This window comes from Chiloscyllium punctatum, chromosome 51 (genome assembly GCF_047496795.1).
Source record: "Chiloscyllium punctatum isolate Juve2018m chromosome 51, sChiPun1.3, whole genome shotgun sequence".
Lineage (NCBI taxonomy): Eukaryota > Metazoa > Chordata > Chondrichthyes > Orectolobiformes > Hemiscylliidae > Chiloscyllium > Chiloscyllium punctatum.
In genome coordinates, this window is record NC_092789.1 from 33307106 (window position 1) to 33327786 (window position 20681).

Sequence of the window (20681 nt, forward strand, 5' to 3'; positions counted from 1 at the left end):
GAAAGATGATCACGGAATTGAACTGCCAGTTGGTTAGTTTTCAAAGAAACTCAACACCCACCAGATAAAATGCTGTACCAGTGAAAAGGAATTATTGAGTTTGGCATCAGCCTTGCAACTTTATAATTTTTACGTTGGGCACAATGTTTCAGAGAGAGTTGTATCCACGGATCACAATCCTCTTATATTTTTTGGACGATTTAATGGCAAGAATGTGAGACTGTTTAGTTTGAGTCTTTTTGTTGCTGACTTTTAAATTGCATGTTGCTCTTCATCAGAATATGACAGTAGGTGCATTATCGCGGATTTAATGTATAAAGTAGAGATACGATTGAACAACGACATACCAATTTTAAATACATGTAGTTATGCAGAAGGTAACATAAACTGAGATTAGTGTCTTATGTTAAGAATTAGAAAAAAAATAAAGCTATCTTTTCTTTATGATGTTCACTGTGTCCTAAAGGGTGTGGTGTATGATGTTGAATGTGTGCACTGTACCTTTAAGAGAGAGTAAAAGCAGAAACCTGGCAAACATCTGTCATATGACTGACTGGCTGTCACAGATGTGCTGAAACATCGAAAGACGTAGCATTGATCTGCAACCTTGACACCTCCGTTGTTTTCACAACAGTTCGAATTCAACCAATCAGTTTGAATTATGCCCCAAGATACTAAAACCAATTAGAATTAGAATTTTTAACTTTGTGACAACATTGAACCAACGAGACCATCCGATGTTTGGGGGTCTATAAAAAAAAGCAGGCATTTTGGACAGTGAGCCAGAAAAGGCATCAACTGCCATTAACCACATTCCCTGTCGAATGTACCTTTTTCACATGAAGCGTCTTTGCAGAAGAAGACTGAAGCCATCTCAAGGAGATCTACAAACAGAGGAAGACCGACGACAGCCGCTGACTGTGAACATTAAGTTGCTGTGAATTTAATAGGGGCTTTTAATGGATCAAGATTAGATTACTTACAGTGTGGAAACAGGCCCTTCGGCCCAACAAGTCCGCACCGACCCGCCGAAGTGCACCCAACCAGACCCATTCTCCTACATTTACCCCTGCACCTAACACTGTGGGCAATTTCGCATGGCCAATGAACCTAACCTGCACATTTTTGGACTGTGGGAGGAAAGGGGAGAATGTGCAAACTCCACACAGTCAGTCTCCTTGAGGCGGGAATTGAACCCGGGCCTCTGGTGCTGCGAGGCAGCGGTGCCAACCACTGACCCACTGTGCCACCCCATATTGTTATCGAGTGGGAGGTAGATCACAAATCTGCTACAGAAGGGAGGCAAAAACTTGTAAATTGTTGTTGTTTAATGTTCACTGTTAGTGTTGAAAAGTAAATTGATACTTTTTTTTCTTTAAATAGTGGAATTGGGGATGCTAATTGTCACTCATACTTTCACAGCATACAAGGTGAGGTGAGTTCTGCCATGTTCTGATTTTAATTAGCAGAAAACTTCACGGCCGTTTGGTGACACTGCCATCATCAGTGCTCACTTTCTTCAAGAGCTCACAGTTACAGTCTCCATTTGTCCCATATCTACTGTCCAAGTCTATTGCTTAGTGATAGATCGTAATGTCACAATTTCACACTCAGTCCCAGAGCTCACTTCCCCATTCACTGTCAGTCCGCACGATGTCTGTCCCAGTCTCTGTCCATCTCAGAACGCACTTTTCCCATTCCACGTCTGTCCCAGAGCTCACGGTTCCAGTCTCTATCGGTGTCAGTGCTGATGGCCCGAAACATTCATTCTCCTGCTCTTCGAAGGCAGAATGGCCTGCTGTGCTTTTCCAGCACCACCCTCTCGACTCCATCAGGGCCAAAGCATACTCTTCTGGTCTCTAACAGGCACAATGCCCACTCTACCAGTCCTCTGTCAGATCCAGAGTTTACTGGTTCAGCCTCTGTCAGTCGGAGAGGTCACTGTCACAGTCTCTCTGTGTCAGTCCCATTCTTCAATACCCCAGTCTCTTTCAGACCCACAGTCATACATTCGTAGAGCATGGAAAGAGACCCTTCACCCCAACAAGTTCGTGCCCACCAGGTTTACGAAACTGAAGTCCTTGCAAAGGTTGAGGCATCCATGTAAACCTTCCCTTCTCCTGTACCTGTCTGAACATCTTTCAAATATTGCAATTGGACCTGCCTCTCCCAATTCCTCTGGTAGCTCTTTCCGTCCGTGTACTACCAGCTCTGTGAAATAAATTTGCACCTCAAGTCCCTTTCACATCTTTCCTCTTTAACTGTAGAACTGTGCCCTCTCGCTTTTGACTCCCACATCCTGCAAGAATAGTGTTGGTTTTTCACGTAACCTTTGTCCCTGATGAATTTGTAAACCTTTATAATGTCACATCTGCGATCCAAAGGGGAAAAAAAAGCCCATGCTCCAACTTAACTCGTTTCAGTGAACCGAGGGAGAGATCTGACTGATTCCACTGTGTGTCTATCACTGACTCCGGGGTGAGCACAGACCGATCCCAAAGTATCTGCTGATAACACATTGATGTACATTCACTGTACTTGTGCCTCACTTTAGGACCTCATGGGAAAGTAATCCTGAATTGGAATTGTTTTCTCTTCTTCATACAAACTGCTTTTAATTTTTTAAGCAATTCCAATGAGAGAGTAATTGGATATTTCAACACATCCTTCATCTGCTCCCTGAACTTGGTTAATGCGATGGCATAAATACAGATATTTGTACAATAACTGGTGAGCTGGCATATGTATCCAATTTCCCGCACAAAATAATGGAGAAACATCACCTTTTCCCCAAATTGCCGGACACAATTCCATATTGAATACAACATCATGACTGCCCATGACAGTGCAAAGTTGGCCGAGATGAGAAACAATAAAATTATGGATTTCCTTCGACTCTCCATTTTTGAGACCGTGACATTGCTCCCCCTGCTGAGAGTTTGAAACCGTTGGCGGGCTCTGTTGGCAATGAGGATATGTCTGACGCATAAAGCATTGAGCAGTAAAGTCAGACCAATTGCCAAACACGGTGTCAGAAGACGATGAGTGATTTCAATCGCTCCCCACAAATGGGATAGTCTCACACCTGTACGTATCTCACAAAACCAAGGATGGTTTTTGAGCCGATACTGACTCGTTAGCATAAAATACCAAAAGCTGTTCTTTAAACAACTCAGTCCCGTCACTGTTCCCAACACCACAGAAGCAGTTTTCTCAGTGCAATATTTGTGTTTCAGGCTCTGGCAACAGATGGCCACAAATCGATCAAAGGTGAAGGCAACAGTGGACCAGACAGAACAATCCGTGGCCGCATGGACCAGAAGGGCATGGGTGTTGCACAAAGGGAGGGATTTCACAAACTGAAATTCGGTCACATAAACAATTGGGATGTGCCTCAGTGTCAAATCAAAGATGTTGATCAGTAGATCCGCGACTGCCATCTCCATCAGATAGAGAGTCACACATTTGGATAGACCGCACTTTGACCGACACAGGATTCCAGTCGCCAGTACGTTCACTGTGAGAAAAGGCAATAAAACCTGCAAATTAGGTATCAGTTAAAGAGAACACGCTTTGAAAGCATAGAGAGGGACGTACTCTCATAACTAACGGGCACCCATTTCAGATTAAGATGAGGAAAGTTTACTCCTTGCAGAGCCTTGCAATCTTATAACCCCTTGCCATAGAGCGCTGTGGCACTAAACACTGTGGCATTTGTGAAGGAGCTTAAAATGTTAACCCTCTTCCTCACTCCAAAACAGCTGTCTTGAGGAAGAGCCCACATTGAAATCCAAAAACGATGAAACACAATAAACGCAGGAATGTATTCCCAATGACCAATGGTATCCAATCCTGTTTATGTGCGGGGGAGTGGGGTGGGGGGGAGGATGGGATGCCCTCTGCTGTTGGTGGATGGTGATCACAGTCTCAGGAGACAGCTGCAGGTCTGAGGTCCGACATGAACTCGCTTTCCCTTTGTTCTCACCTCCGATGCTGCGAAAAGGTGCTGAGCATCTCCTTTTGTTTTTGAACCCTGACGTTGTCTATGTCGGAAAGAGTGGCACTGAGAAAGCACAGCAGGTCAGGGAGCATCGGAGGAGCAGAAGAGTCACCCATTCGGCAGAATACCTCCGTGATGAAGGAATTCTGTCCGAACGGACGACTGTCCTGGCCCTTGAGTGCGTCTTGAGCTGCTTTTTGATTCCAACAGGACCCTTATCGGCGCGGCCACTTCATCTCTGCACGATGTGCTGTGGGCCTGAGAACGACCCCCACTGGACCTTAGGGAATATGTCATTGAAGGCAATGATCGGGAGTAGATTGAATCTAGACGCCAATGTTTTCGTGGGACTGAAACACATTTGATCATTCCGAAATCTACGATTGATATTTGTAGTGTGTCACATGGATTGGACGGAGGACAGATATGACAGGCGCGAGAATCCCCTGGCAGAAAAGCAAAAGCTTGCAAATGTTGCAGATTGTTTCTTGCACCATGTGACATTTGTCCAGCCTCGTCCCTCAGGTCCTGTTGCCCTGCCCACCGTCATTTCAAACAGGGTTATGCAGAATAGCGAATGACTGGCGCTTTGTCGGCCATTCTGTTCAATCACTTATCGCGCTGTCTGATCGCAACTCCTGGATTATAATCTCTTCACCAATCCTGCACCTCGCCCGTCTCGATAGGCCTGTTTCTAATCTGGACCAGCTCTCTTCAAAGTCTCCCTTCCACCAGATTTTTTATTTTGCTCCCCTTCTTTCAGTTTGATGACCGTTTGAGGGAACAAACTTTCTTTGAGCTGAAAGAACGGGCCTGAAACTTGAAGCTTTTCTGTTCCGCTGCTGAAACTTGGAAATTCCAGTCGATACAAACCCAGGCTTGCAACGGAGTATTTCCCTTGTCAATGTCTGTCTCTCAACAGCTATTCTTTCTGAGTTTTAATCCCCTTCGTGCCTGCCTTTGTCGTGGTGAATTTAGAATAGAGAGAAAAAAAATAAAACAATGAATTGCTTAAAATTCGAGACGAAAGCAGAAATGTTTCAACAGATCTGTCCAGCGAATGAGGGGAGAAGAACAGAGTTAACGTTTCAGGTTCAGTTGTCCCCAGTCCCTTTCAGACCGGTTTCAGCTAGCAATATTACTGTTTATGCTGATGTGTGAGGCGCGTCTGGACTTCCCTGAGAGTGCTGTGTTTCAGTGGAGAAACACTCTTACATCTGGGAACTCGCGAGAGGGTTGGGTGCAATATTTGAGGAAGTTCAGATTGATTTTTTCGTTTGGAGACACTGACTGCATTCATTGATGCGTTTATTCATTGAACTGTGTTCAGACTCAGTCATAATTGACACTGGTATAAAATACAATGGTTACACGTAACTAGAAACCCTGCAGTGAGTCACTCACCTCCCCCTCCTCCCCCAGAACACTGTCCGGCGAGGACATGGGACAAGTCAAGTGCAGCTCCAACAAACTCGAGAAACTCGACACCATCCAGGACAAAACAGCCCACTTAAATTGACACAAAATCCACACGCATCAACTCTCTTCATCACCAGCGCTCAGAAGCAGCAGTGAGTACTATACAAAGCGCATACCGGAATTTCGTGATAGGTCCCCGGGCAGCATCTTCCCAACCCAAGACGAATTCCATCCCGAAGAACAGGGCAGCAGGTCAGTGGAGCAGAACCCCCCTGCCCTTGGAGAACAATTTGATCAGAAATGTAACGGAGATCAGGATGACCTTCATAGGGTTAAATTACAGAAGAAGGGAGGTGATGCTCATATTGATCTGAGATGGATATAAATGGCATGGGGGAGGGAGAATTCGGGAAGGTGGGAACGTCATGGGATGGTGGAAACTGAACGCCCACTGCTGGTGTCCCTCTGCTTCTCAAAACAGCAGCGCAGTGGGACAGACATCCGAAAGGCAGCTTACAAACAGGACAAACGCGGAGATTGTTTGGTCTCTCTGCATTTGACAGGTTCACCTATCTTCAGCTCATGAGCTCAACACTACCGCATCGAGAGACTTACCAATGATACCAACAGCAGCAAGGAAGGGATAGTAAACATGCTGAAACAGCAGGAGGACACACCGTATTCGATAGTCAAAAGTCATCCAATGCTTATTTTTTATGTAATAGGCGATGATCGTAGGGAATCTCCTATTCATTCTCCAGTCTGCCGTCCTCAGATTTCGTTCCTGTAATATTGCAGTGTGTCCTTCTCAAACTGTAATTAATCCTCTCCGCCTCTCTTTGAGAGGTTTATCACTGGGTATACCGGAGCTGAGGTCTCCCTCTGATATAACGAGATGACACTTTTGAAGGTCTCCCTTATGAGGAGAAGATGCTAACTCTCCAGCGATATGACGAGGATCCCTGGGGTCTGACATCAGTGGGGATCATTGAACAAACAGATTATTTTGATGTTTTTCAAGTCAACGCGCCTTGTGCTCAGTGGGGGCACGGGACCATTCACTATCCCCATTGAGATATGAAAAAACTAGGATTTGTTTTTTGAAGAACACACAAAAACAACAGTTCACTCATCACAAACTTCTAATTTGGTTAAATCTTATTTATTTCATCTTCTTTTGCTAAAGAAGTGGTTTTATATTCAACGTACCATTCAAGAAAAACAGTTATGATTTGGAGATGCCGGTGTTGGATTGGGGTGTACAAAGTTAAAAATCACACAACACCAGGTCCTTCATCCTACTCACAATCACCTGACGAAGGAGCGTCGCTCCGAAAGCTAGTGTTGCTTCCAATTGAACCTGTTGGACTACAACCTGGTGTTGTGTGATTTTTAACAAAAACAGTGGGAGACATAAACCAGGCCACTCAACACAATGTCAGCGTTAGCGTGCGGAGGGGTGCAAGGTCTTGTCAATTCAATGGAAAGTTATTCTTTCATTTTGCATAAAACATAGATTCAGACAATCATGAAGCATACACACACCTTTTGGCCTATCACGATTATGCTCACCAACAAACAGTCAACTGCATTAATCCCATTTGCATGTACCATATGCATAACATGCTCCAGCATGTCAATACTTTTCATAAACATAGAAGCAGGAATGGATTATTTGGCCTGCATTCATTAGGTTCATGGTTGACCTATCCACCATCTCAGTTCCTCTGACCTGCATTATCCCATAATCCTTAATTCCCCGACCATGCAAAGACTCATCCGAATCTGCTGTCAATACATTTAATGAAGTTTCCTCCACTGTTTCCTTGAGCAGAAAATTTCATAGATTCACTGCTCTTTGGGGAAACAAAACCACTTTTTAGTCATCTCTGGCCTACATCTATCCCTCTAATCTCGAGCCCATGTCCCCTCGCCCTCATCACACTTAGTAATAGAAGCAACATGACTTCCTCTACCTTGTGCACCCCTTCCATAATCTTATATTTTTCCGATAACTCCTTTCTCAATATTCTGACTTCTAGCAAGTACAGTCCCAGGCGTCTCACCCTGTCCTCATAAAATAATCCCCTCATCTCCAGAGTCAAAATGGTGAACCTCCTCTTCTGCGCCTCAAAACCAGTATATCTTTTCTCAAGAAAGGAGATGAGAAATGTGCACAATACTCCAAGTGCCGCATTACCAACACCTTGTATAATTACAACAGAAACTTCTTGTTCTTAACTTCAATTCTTCTAGCAATGAAACTAATATTCTGTGTGCCTTCCTGATTACTTGTTACCCATTCATGTACGTCCAATTGTAAGTCGCTCTGCACAACATCATGCTGCAATCTTTCAACATCTAAATACTATTCTGAACACTGATTTTTGCATCCAATGTACCAACATTGTGCTCCAACTGCTAGAACATTGCCAACTAACTTAACCCATCTAAATCTTGATTTGAATGCTCGTTCAGATGCTTCACAGATTTCTTAAGAGTACCAGCCTCCACCACCGACTCCGGTAGCGTATCATACGTTTCTATCAGCCCTCTGGGTGCAGGGAGGAATGTCAGATCTCCTCTAAACCACGTGCTTCTCAGTTTGAACTAATGTCCCCCGTGGCACCATTTTATAATAACGAATCTGTGACAGATCTTTCAGAAAGTAGCAAAGAAGATCGATTTCTTAAAGAACTGTAAAGAGAAGTAATGTGTGGCGAAGACAGAGGTGCAAGTTAGTTTTTAAAGAAAACCTTCATTTCCCAGTTAGGGCATCGCTGGGCCTGCATCATTTATCATCAATGCCTAATTACCTTGAGGACATTTCAGATTAACCATATTGCTAATGGTCTGCAATCTCACGTCGATCAGACCAGACAGCTTCGTTCCTTAATAGACATTAATAAACCAGATGGACTTTTCTGATGATCACCGTCACACTCTTAATTTGAGATTGTTTTTCTTCCGAATGGTGTGCTTTTGGACGACGTGGGAGAGTAGCAACATCAATGAGACTGATGTGATCAGACAGATTTTCCAATGGTTACATTTGGACAGATTTGGGATCAGATTTCTGGGTTGCCAATACGTTTCTATCGCTGGGCAGGTTTTGAACCACCTGGTCAGGAGTGCGGACCCAAGAGAGAGAGAGAGAGAGAGAAAAAAGACAGAAGCACGGACAAGCACTGAATAATTAAAGTTGAAAAATGTGGCGCTGGATTAGCACAGCAGCATCCAAGCAGCAGGAGAGTCGACATTCCTGGGTGAGTCTTCATCAGGAATATGGGAGTTGCAAGTGGATTAAGTTGAAAGTCGGTAGATGGATGCAGGATGTCTGTAGGAGGGTGAGGGTGAGGGTAAGGAAGGAAGTTCGACAGGAAGGACTGGGACAAGAGGGCGGTTCCGAGTTGGACCTTTGGATCTGGGATGAGGTCGGTGGAAAAGGGAGAATTGGAATCCAGTGAGGTGGATGTTGATGCCGTGTAATTGAAGTTGAGATGTTCTTCCTGCAGTTGTTTGGAAACTTGGATTTGGTGGTTGAGGAGGCCTGGGCTTGTGTGTTTTTTTGGGGGGAGAGTGGGAGGGGGAATTGGAAGTGGTCGGCCAGATTATTTTACCTCTCTCCTAAAGAGTGTTCTGGGAAAGGCAGACGTGATGGGGCTGGTCAGATCCTATTTCAACAATAGCAGGGGAGTGGCCAGTTCTCCCTGTTCAGAATTTTCGAATTTGGTTCAGCTGTGACAAGGTGCTGGATTTCAGAGACAGCTTCAGCAGATGATTCCAGACTGAGTTTCTATCTGAAATCTCTATGCGAACTGTTCCCTCCTTCCTGTAAGAATCAGCGTTTCACCTGATAATTTTGCCAAGGGGTTTGTTGACCGGATGTTACTGGATCCCAATGGTTCCTTAGTCAATGTACTGTTACGTTTTCCAATACTTAAGCTTTCCTATATTCGGTTTCCTTTTGTTCGTGTTTAAACTGTAGCATTTAAATCAATTCTACTTTGATTAAATCCAAGCAGTTTGACCAGCAGCATTACACCCAGAATATTCACTTCGCATCTGCCTGTATGAGAGGCAAGAGTTGGGGGTCGAGACTAATTTCAAATATATTAATGGTTTCTAGCCTGGGGGTGTCTTGTCTGGATTGATTCTGTAATTTCAAATTGCGTGTAGAGTCGTGAACTCAAAGCTGGCGAGGGGTAGGTCTTCTTGTCTTTAGTTCCAGATGTCGAATTTGTTTGCTTTTTCAATACGACTTGGTGTTGCAGAGACTCATTCAGTCACTAAGAGCTTTCTGCGGGTGGAAGATGGACTTTTGGAGATTTTTTTTAAAAAGGGACGCAAGGCAACATTGTTGGAATTTGCAGGCAAACACAAATTGGGGTTACCTTCATCTCTGAGGAAAGGATAGATAACTACAGCAATAGCTCGGTATTCGAATTTACTGGAATATTCTTTTCTTTTCTCTGTACATTCATGGGATGAGGGCGTCACTGGCTATATCAGCACCATCCCTAATTCCCCACAGGGCAGCTTGGAGTCAGCCATATTGCTGTGGGTCCGGAGTCACAAAGAGACCAGAGAAGAACAAAATCTCCTTCCCTCAAGGACACTGATTCACTGGATTTTTTTTTATCTTTTCACTTCATCCCTCACCCGCTGCAGCTAACTCAGACATTTCCCTTCAATTCCCATCTGCATGGCAAGCTCGTTTGGAAGTCCGCCCCTTAGACCCAAACCAAGCCACTCTCACTTTTTTTGGGAGAAGATTGCTCCCCTTGAACCGATCCCACCTTCCACAGAAACCGTCCCAGTTACTCAGAAATCGAAAGCTCCCCAATCTACATCACTCCACCAGCACGTATTAACCCCGTCCAACCTGCCAATTCGGCAGCACTTGGCCACAGGGAACATTCGGAGATGATGAACTTTAAGCTCCGAGCTTTCAATCTGTCTCCTGACGCCCTAAAGTCAGCCTTCAGGACCTCATCCCTCTTCTTACCTCTGGCATAACGGCAACTAGCTGGTTCCCTTCTTCCAGACAAGCAGCCGCTTAGTAACTCGCGGGACACTGACACCAGGGAGGCATCACACCATGGTAATGTCCCGAGAGTGGCTGCAAAAGGGCTTCTCTCTTCCCATAACGATTCAGACGCTTAAGGCAAAACTCTCATGGTAATGTCCATTCAATGCACCCAAAATTGAAATTTCCTTCCCTCATGGGAATTTCCTTCATGGGAATCTTCTTCAATATGCCCAGCTTATAAATATAAAATGCATCCCCACCTTTTAAACACAGCCTTGTCGCTGACGAATAGAATATAAATCAGATTGCGAGACTGCATTGTGTTTGCAGCAACCAACACTTAAATTTTGGGGTCCAACCACTTCACCATGGGTGAACTCCATTCACTGTAAATTGTTCATATAGTCATATAGTCAGGTCATATTGTACATTCAGGTCATATAGTCTTTGCACATGCTTTCAATCTCTCTTTGAATCTAGGCCGGCTTTAGAGGGTTTTGTTGACAAGGGTATTGCTGAACTGGGATTCACTGTTATGCATAATTATGTGAGTATATCCCACCTTATTCCCACCCATCTCTCCATGTGATTGCAGTAACACTTGCGTGTCAGTTCAGCATTTGATAACCTCCACATCGTCCAGTTTAGTTTGAGGAATATCAAACACAAGTTCCGAATATGGAAAACAGAATATTGTACGGTTACAGCACAGGGACAGGCCCCTCCTGGGCCAGAAGGTTGCGCCAGACATGAAACCAAACATCGCGAGTGCCTTCTGCCTTCCCATGATTGATCTCACTCCATATCTGGAGCAATGCGCGTAGTTCTTTTCTCCATTTTCCTTGAGCAGAACGAACTCTGAACATTGTGCACATTTCCTGGTTGCGACCTTCACTGGAAAACTGTGCGGTCTGACCTCCTATGAAAGACCACAAACAATGATAGGGACCAATACTGGCCTACGATTGTATCGGTTATGAGTTGTCTGGAGCACAGCCGACGTAAAGTGGAACACTCGGAGTACCTCTCGGTCAGGTGAATTGGCCATGCTAAATTGCCCGTAGTGTTAGGTAAGGGGTAGATGTAGATGTAGGGGTATGGGTGGGTTACGCTTCGGCGGGGCGGTGTGGACTTGTTGGGCCGAAGGGCCTGTTTCCACACTGTAAGTAATCTAATCTAATCTAATCTAAGTAATCTAATCTAATCTACCGGAAACTGGTCACGGTCCTCATACAGGTAAAAACAATGACTGCTGGAAACCAGATTCTGGATTAGTGGTGCTGGAAGAGCACAGCAGTTCAGGCAGCATCCAAGGGGCAGCTCCTTGGATGCTGCCTGACCTGATGGTCCTCATACATCTTAGTTTGAGCATATGCGAAGGCTCTAGTATTCTCAGGAGTGCGTGAGCCATAAATGTTAGGTGTACTGTCCAAGTGGGGTCCAAACGAAGGAGGGAGAGATGAGAAATGTTCACTTTTCCAGATCAGTTCCAAAAGCTGGCTTCAGACAAGGACCGTGCACGGTGCTCCACTGGGGACCAAGACAGTGACCAACAAGCACACACACACACACAAAGCAACTCGAGTCCACAACGAGCAGCCCATTGTTGCTCACAGGAGTATGTGAAGCTAAAAGGACCACACAAGTGGATTCATATGCAAACACCATAGAGGTTTTTTTTATCGCAACACTTGCAAAGTGATGGTTTCAAGGATGGTTTTCAAAGTGCAGATGTGAAACTAGATGTGTCTACAGAGTGAATTTTCCAGGATTTTGGCGGAGACAGGTGAACACGCCCCCCCCCCCCCCATCCAAAGACAGACCATTGAATCTCTTACAAATCAAGGGGGGGCCGTTGGGGAGGGGGTGGGTGTCAGAGCTTGACGCGCAGGGGTGTCAAGAGAAGCGGTTCAGAGGTGAAGGAGATTGCGGAGATGGGAAGGAGCGAGGACGTAGGTTTGAAAGCAACAAATGTTTACTGAGGGACATCGTTTGGATGGGAAACACGAGGAGAGTAGGTGCAGTTCCTTGCTGGATAGCACTTGAAAGTTGACAGTTAGAAACTAAAATTGTCAACTTATTGAAAACGAAATCCAACTGAGATCGACACCTTTCCATATTTCCGACTGTTTTTGAGGTGTTGATCCTACCAGCCGGATTGATCAGATTAAGACAATATCAGCCAAGATCCAAATGAATGACTGTGCATCCTTCATGAGTTGCATGGCCACGTGATACGCTGATCAAAGTCCATTCTAATTGTTTCTGCAGATGTACTAAACGATTATATATATAAAAAAACTTGCATTAACTCATCCAGAGGGAGTGATGGGCTCCACAAGCACCACACTCGCGAGAACCAGCAATAATGCTTTCATCTTCCTCCACCAATACCCAATGGAGCAACTGGAGAATCGACACTGTTGAGGTGAGAGCCGGTAATTTTCTCTTGTTAATGATCACAACTCAAACGTGAAAGGCTGGTTCCACCATTTGAACGTTAAAGGGCTGCAGTTCACGAACTGAGATGCACCAGGGTTGGAACTCATGACTGGGAGTTCATACCGAGACTGCCATTTATCAATGAAGAGAGAGAGACCGATCTGCATTACCACCAACCCACTGGAGGGATCCCAACATTCTTCGCTGTGTTTCAGTGCAAAATCTTTCTGCAGAGGAACATTCGGCACATCGTCCATCAGTTGTTTCTTAGAATGGTTTACCAGATTATGTCGACACCTTTGGTCAATTTTCCCTTACTGTCCCTGTCTTTAGTGTCCCTTTAAATTCTTGATTGATTTCGCCTTTTGAAAATCTCCATAATTCTGCTATACCTGTCCCTTCAGGCAGTTCATTCCATATTAACTGGTCTCGGTGTAAGGAGAGGTTCTCCTTCTCTACCATCTTTTCAAAGTTATCTTCAATGGTTTTGATTCCCCACCATCTTACATGGTCACTCTGACCAAAGGAGTTTCACAGTTCTTGTTGTTAAATTGGAACCAATATCCATTTAGCAAAGAACCTCATTCACTTCTTTGACCGTGCAAAACCAAAACAATTCTAATCACAGGATCTCGCGGTGTGCCGCTTTCAAGCTTTCATTTTTTACGACTTCATGTAGCTGCAGCAATGACCCATTGCCTCTCCTGTCCTAAGAGACGTCTTCAAGCTGCAGCAAGTGTTTGGAAAAGACATCCCTCCTCCTATCTCTGCTCATAATATTTCATCCCTCAATTAAAGTCGGTGGTGTGGTGGACAGTTTGGAAGAATGTTTCAGGTTGCAGGGGGACTTGGATAAATTGCAGAATTGGGCTAAGAGGTGGCAAATGGAGTTCAATGCAGCTAAATGTGAGGTGATGCACTTTGGGAAGAATAACAGGAAGGCAGAATACTGGGTCAATGGAAAGATTCTTGGTCGTGTGGAAGTGCAGAGGGATCTTGGAGTCCATGTACATAGATCCCTGAAAGTTGCCACCCAGGTTGATAGTGCTGTTAAGAAGGCATACAGTGTGTTAGGTTTCATTGGTACAGGGATTAAGTTCCTGAGCCCCGATTTCATGCCACAACTATACAAAACACGAATGTGGCCGCACTTGGAATATTGTGCACAGTTCTGGTCGCCATATTTCGGGAAGGATGTGGAAGCATTTGAAAAGTTGCAGAGGAGATTTACCAGGACGTTGCCTGGTCTGGAGGGACGGTCTTATGTGGAACAGCTGAGAGACTGGGGTCTGTCATCATTGGAAAGAAGAAGGCTAAGAGGGGATTTGGTAGAGACAAACAAGATGATCAGAGGATTAGTAAAAGTTTTTTTTCCTAGAATGATGACGTCAGCTTGTACGAGGGGCATAACTACAAATTGAGGGGTGATAGATTTAATACAGATGTAAGAGGCATGTTCTTTACTCAGAGAGTGGTCAGGGCGTGGAATGCCCTACCTGCCAATATAGTGAATACAGACACATTAGGGAGATTTCAACAATCCTTGGAATAGCACATGGATGACGATGGGTTAGGGCAGGGGCACGAGCTGAGAATAGTTCACAGGTCGGCGCAACATTAAGGGCCAAAGGGCCTGTTCTGCCCTATTTTGTTCTCTGTTCTGTGTCCTAACCCATGCCTAACCTTCTCTCTCTCACACATTTTCTCAGTGTCTCTTTTTCTGTCTTCCTTACTGATCTCTCTTCCTCTCACTTCCGTCTTCCCAATTACATTCTCCCTCCCTTTCCCTCTTTCCCTCTATCTCAGTCTCCGTCTCTTTATCTCTCTGCCACTCTCCCATGGTTTCCTTTCTCCTCATCTCTCTCTGTCTCTTTTTGTCTCAGCCCACTTTCTCTGCCAGACACAATTTTTAGAACATAGAACATAGAGCATGTACAGCACAGAACAGGCCCTTCGGCCCACGATGTTGTGCCGACCACTGATCCTCATGTATGCACCCTCAAATTTCTGTGACCAGATGTATGTCCAGGAGTCTCTTAAATGTCCCCAGTGACCCTGCCTCCACAACTGCTGCTGGCAACGCATTCCATGCTCTCACAACTCTCTGTGTAAAGAACCCGCCTCTGACATCCCCTCTATACTTTCCTCCAACCAGCTTAAAACTATGACCCCTCGTGTTAGTCATTTCTGCCCTGGGAAATAGTCTCTGGCTATCGACTCTATCTATGCCTCTCATTATCTTGTATACCTCAATTAGGTCCCCTCTTCTCCAATGAAAAAAGTCCGAGCTCAGTCAACCTCTCCTCATAAGATAAGCCCTCCAGTCCAGGCAGCATCCTGGTAAACCTCCTCTGAACCCTCTCCAAAGCATCCACATCTTTCTTATAATAGCGTGACCAGAACTGGACGTCAGCTATTTTCTCTTGCTCCATTTTTAGTTATTTCTTTCCCTTCTTTTCGCCTCGATCTCACCTCTCTCCTTCGCCATTTCCCTGTCAAATCACATCTTCACATTTCTTTCCACTTGCCCAATCCATTTGCCCAGAATGTGACGTCTTTCGGATCTGAAGCCTTGGTTGGTTTGGTAGATATTTGCCTCTGGCTTGGAATTGTCCTGTTACGAAATGTCAGTCCGTTTGACGCCAGAATATGAACCATTGGCTCATCTGTGAGGAACGCACACAAATCCTCCCTGCAGAGAGGATAAAGTACCCCAAATCAAACATGGAAATAACGTGAAATCCTGGAGATGTAGTTTCAGCTGAAAATCCCCACATATATGTATGCTCTCCAAATCTACGTCGACCATAGAGGATGTATACATTTCTGTTTCAACTCCCAAATTTCCCGCACGTGCTGTTCGTGGCTTTTGTTATAGAAATCAATCGAAGGTTTGTGAGCACCATGAGAAAAATTCCTAATGAATGAGTAGCGTTGTTCGTTAACCTTCAGCTCGTTACCACCTTGATTCGTTCGTCAAACGAGCCCTTTCAGTGCAGTGAGGTTCTTTCCCCTTTATTCATTCTCGGGGGTGAGGGTGACCCTTGTCAGACGACCATTTTTATTGACCAGCCATAATTGTACAGAATGCAGCTAAGATAGAACTAAATTGCAGTTTGTGTTTGAAGGCTGGACCAGATAAGAATGATCGTCTCCTTCCTTCTACAGCGAGTTAGATGTTTTTCTTTCTCTGACAATCAGCGATCATTTCATCGTCTCAGCAAGCACTTAATTTCTGACTCTTTTAGAAATGAAAGCAACTTGCATCATTTGCCCTGCCTAAGTTTGAAGCCGCATCCCGAAAACATTACCTGAACTAACAGAACGACGATAATACCAGTAGAACATCACCTTATCTCATTGTAATTGCCTTGGATATGCAGACATCATAGGTAAAGGTAGGTTTCAAGGATCCCCGAGCAACCATGAGTCAAAAGGAAGCAGATAGGCCAACTTTTCATGAGCTCGAGTCATACTCAGCACAACAAGGAAGGCAGCTGCGATTGTGGGGCCATCTCAGCCCCTTTACATCTGAGGCCGATCTCCCGACGGTTATGTCCCAAGTTTGTTGTTTTGACAGAAATCATCTCCATATCAAGGTCAGAAAGAGTAATCCCCGCTGAACATCAGTCAACATTCAGGATCATTCGGGATTCCTCAGACAGTGCAGCAAAGCATCAGGACTTGGAAGTGAGAGAGAAGCATTCGGGTGCAGAATTCATAGGCAGAGGGATCAGTGCGCAGAGGGATGAAAAAATGATACAGATGGTGTGATTGGAATGTCGAAGGATAGGTCTTTGAATGTGACCAACAGTGTCAGATGGTGTGAGTGCAGAGCCAACCGTTGAGTATAAAGCGAAGGGGTGACCGACGATCAAATGAAGTGAGTGAGAGAGATAATTACAAAAGATTAAAAATAATATGGCGCTAAAACTTTCGCAGCAACCTTCCCAAATTTCAGGGCAACACCGACCATCAAAACGTACAAGCTTCCCATGGTAACCTTTACAAGACATGACAGGTCAGCGACATGGCTGCCACCCACACACGTGGCAACACCACCAACCACGTGTATGGCAAAGACCCATTGACTCCCATTGTTGGCCATCGTTGCAGGGATGGATTCCCAGAGGCATGGTATATTGGCAAGATCGTGCAGACTGTGCGGCAATGGATGAATAACCGCTGAACAATTGCCAGACAGGAATTTTCTTTCCCAGTCGGCACAGACTTCAATGGTCAAGGGCATTCAGCCTCCAATCGTTGAGTGCACTTCTTTCGAGGTGGCCTGCGAGGTACACAACAACGCAGAATGGCCGACTAGAAACTGATCGCCAAACCCTGTAGCCATTGAAATGGCCTCAGCCGTGAACTTGCATTAATGCCATACTACGTGAAATTAGATTAGATTAGATTAGATTACTTACAGTGTGGAAACAGGCCCTTCGGCCCAACAAGTCCACACCGCCCCGCCGAAGCGCAACCCACCCATACCCCTACATCTACCCCTTACCTAACACTACGGGCAATTTAGCATGGCCAATTCACCTGACCGGCACATCTTTGGACTGTGGGAGGAAACCGGAGCACCTGGAGGAAACCCACGCAGACACGGGGAGAACGTACAAACTCCACACAGTCAGTCGCCCGAGGCGGGAATTGAACCCGGGTCTCTGGCGCTGTGAGGCTAACCACTGTGCCACCGTTTTGTTCTCGTGAAATCTTTCCTACCCTTCTGATTTGATTTGACACCATCACCTTTATAAAGTGTTCTGATCTCTCTCCCTTAACTAATTTGTCTGGTTTTGGATTATTTGTTACTTTGGTTAGACCGTTGCCATACGACTGTTTTTCCTATCATGTTATTCCTGCCATTTGGTTTGACATTGGCACCACCTTGTTTTTAATGTTTTGTAATTATCGCTCTGCCTCAATCAACCGATTAATAGGTCATCCCTTTACTTATTAGACAGCAGTCAATATTTTCCTCACACCTTTGTACACCTTTGAACATCCACAGAGACTAATTATTGAGCTCATCGAGATTTCACTAACAGCATCATTCAATCTGACTGTTTAATGTTCTCTCTGCGTATAAATTGTATACTTGTGATTTCAAATACATCTGTTAGACTATACCCTGGTGTCGTGCGACCTATTAGCTCAAAATATCAGTCTCCGAGACTATGTGGTATTAATACTGTAAATAGCCATCTGTGTGTTAACTGCTAGTGTAGCATTCATTCTGTATATGCACTTCCGTCTCTTGTGCAACTGTCCAATTGAGGTAGATTCTGCTATAGCAATTTCTGGTCATATTTATTCTTGCGAGAATGATTTTCTAAGTCATCCCTGTGACTGTGAGTTTGGGATTGGTTGTGGCAGTATCTGTTTCTGGGATTATCTATGAGTGTGGGATTAAAAATGCAAGCATCAGGATCTGATGTGATCTGTGATGGTGGAATTGATCCTCGAAATATCCGTCTCTGGTGCTGCCTTTGAGTGTGTGATTGAATCCATAAGCATCGGGTTCTGGTATGGAATTGATTCTTTACATTTCAGCCTGTGGTGCAAATGTGAATGTAACGTTCATTCCTTTTGTATCAATCTTTCGCAATTTCATGTTGCAGTTGTATAAGATCATGTTGCAGTTGTATAAGATCATGTTACAGTTGTATAAGTCATGTTGCAGTTGTATAAGACTCTGGTGCGGCCTGATCTGGAGTATTGTGTACAGTTCTGGTCGCCATACTATAGGAAGGATGTGGAGGCACTGAAACGGGTGCAGAGGAGGTTTACCAGGATGTTGCCTGGTATGGTAGGAAGATCGTATGAGGAAAGGCTGAGGCACTTGGGGCTGTTCTCATTGGAGAAAAGAAGATTTAGGGGAGAGTTGATAGAGGTGCACATGATGATTAGGGGTTTAGATAAGGTTGACAGTGAGCGGGCGGCACGGTGGCACAGTGGTTAGCACTGCTGCCTCACAGCGCCAGAGACCCGGGTTCAATTCCCGCCTCAGGCGACTGACTTTGTGGAGTTTGCACATTCTCCCCGTGTCTGCGTGGGTTTCCTCCGGGTTCCTCCCACACTCCAAAGATGTGCAGGTCAGGTGAATTGGCCATGCTAAATTGCCCGTAGTGTTAGGTAAGGGGTAGATGTAGGGGTATGGGTGGGTTACGCTTCGGCGGGGCGGTGTGGACTTGTTGGGCCGAAGGGCCTGTTTCCACACTGTAAGTAATCTAATCTAAAAACCTTTTTCCGTGTATGGAGTCAGGTGTTACTAGGGGACACAGCTTTCAATTAAGGGGAGGTTGGTATAGGACAGATGTTAGGGGTAGATTCTTTACTCAGCGGGTTGTGAGTTCATGGAATGCCCTGCCAGTATCAGTGGTGGACTCTCCCTCTTTATGGTCATTCAAGCGGGCATTGTATAAGCATATGGAGGTTATTGGGCTAGTGTAGGTTAGGTAGGCTTCAGTTGGTGCAACATCGAGGGCCGAAGAGCCTGTACTGCGCTGTATTTTTCTATGTTCTATGTTCTATGTTCTATACTTTTGATTGTGAAATTGAATTTCAAAACATTCTCTGTGAATGTGAGTGCTGTATTGAGCCCATAAATATCAGTCTCTAGCATTACCTTTGAGTGTGAAGTTTCCTCAGTAAATATTAGTCTTTAATGTATACAGTTGAAGGCATGTACTGGACATTTAAGAGAGACGCAATGATGTTCTACACTGAGAGCTACAAGCACCTGTCATATGACTAATTAGTAGTCTCAGAGTGCACGGAAAATTGAAAATATGTTACATTTGACTGTGTAATATCTGGGTTGTTTGATGTTTTGACAACAATTCGAATCTACTCAATCAATTTCAATTATGCTCCAGGCTACTAAAACCCAATCGAGTTTAAATGTATTGTTTTGCACCTTTGCACCAGTGCAGGGTTCTGATGTGTGGGGTATAATAAAGCAGACAATTTTAGAGTCAGACGGAGAGTAACTGTCATCGAGAGAGACTGCCATGCAAAAGCACACTTCATCAAAGTTACCTTTATCACATGAAACACCTTTGCAGTTAAAGAAAGAAGACGATCCAGGGAGATCTACAACAGAAAGAAGGACACCGGAGACGACAGCCGTTGTGTGGTTTTGTAATTGTGCTGCTTAAATTTAATGCGGGTTTTTATTTGAACAGTATATTGTTGTAGATGTGAAGGCAAGTTAGTAAACATTTAAGAGTAAGGGGGGGCTAAGAGATGTGAATGTTGTTTAACGTTCACGTTTGGAGTTAAGGAATGAAGTGGTCACTCCAAGTGGTTAGCGCGGAAAAGGCGGTGCATGGCTTTCTTGTCTGTATTTGTGAGGGCATTGAGTTCAAGACTCAGGATGTCATGTTGCAGCTTGATGTGATTTTGGCTTGGTCATACTGAAAATATCGTTTTCAATTCTGGTCGCCACATTACAGAAAATTTGTGGAAGCGTTGAGGATGGTATAGGCGACGTTCACCAGGAGGGTTGGAGCTTTAAGACGACGCCAGGAAGGAAAAAAAAAAGCTCATGTGGTTTTCTCTTGAACAGCGGAGGCTGAGGGCTGACTTCTGAGAAGTTTATAAAATTATGAGATGCATGGATAGGGTTTACAGTCAGATTCCTTCTTTTTCCCCCAGAGTTGAAATGTCTAAGACTACGGGCCACGCATTTAAGATAAGGATAGAAAGTTCAAAGGAGACTGTGGGAGGGGGGGGGGGGGCAAATGTTTTCCATTGGGAGTGGTCGAAGTGTGGAAT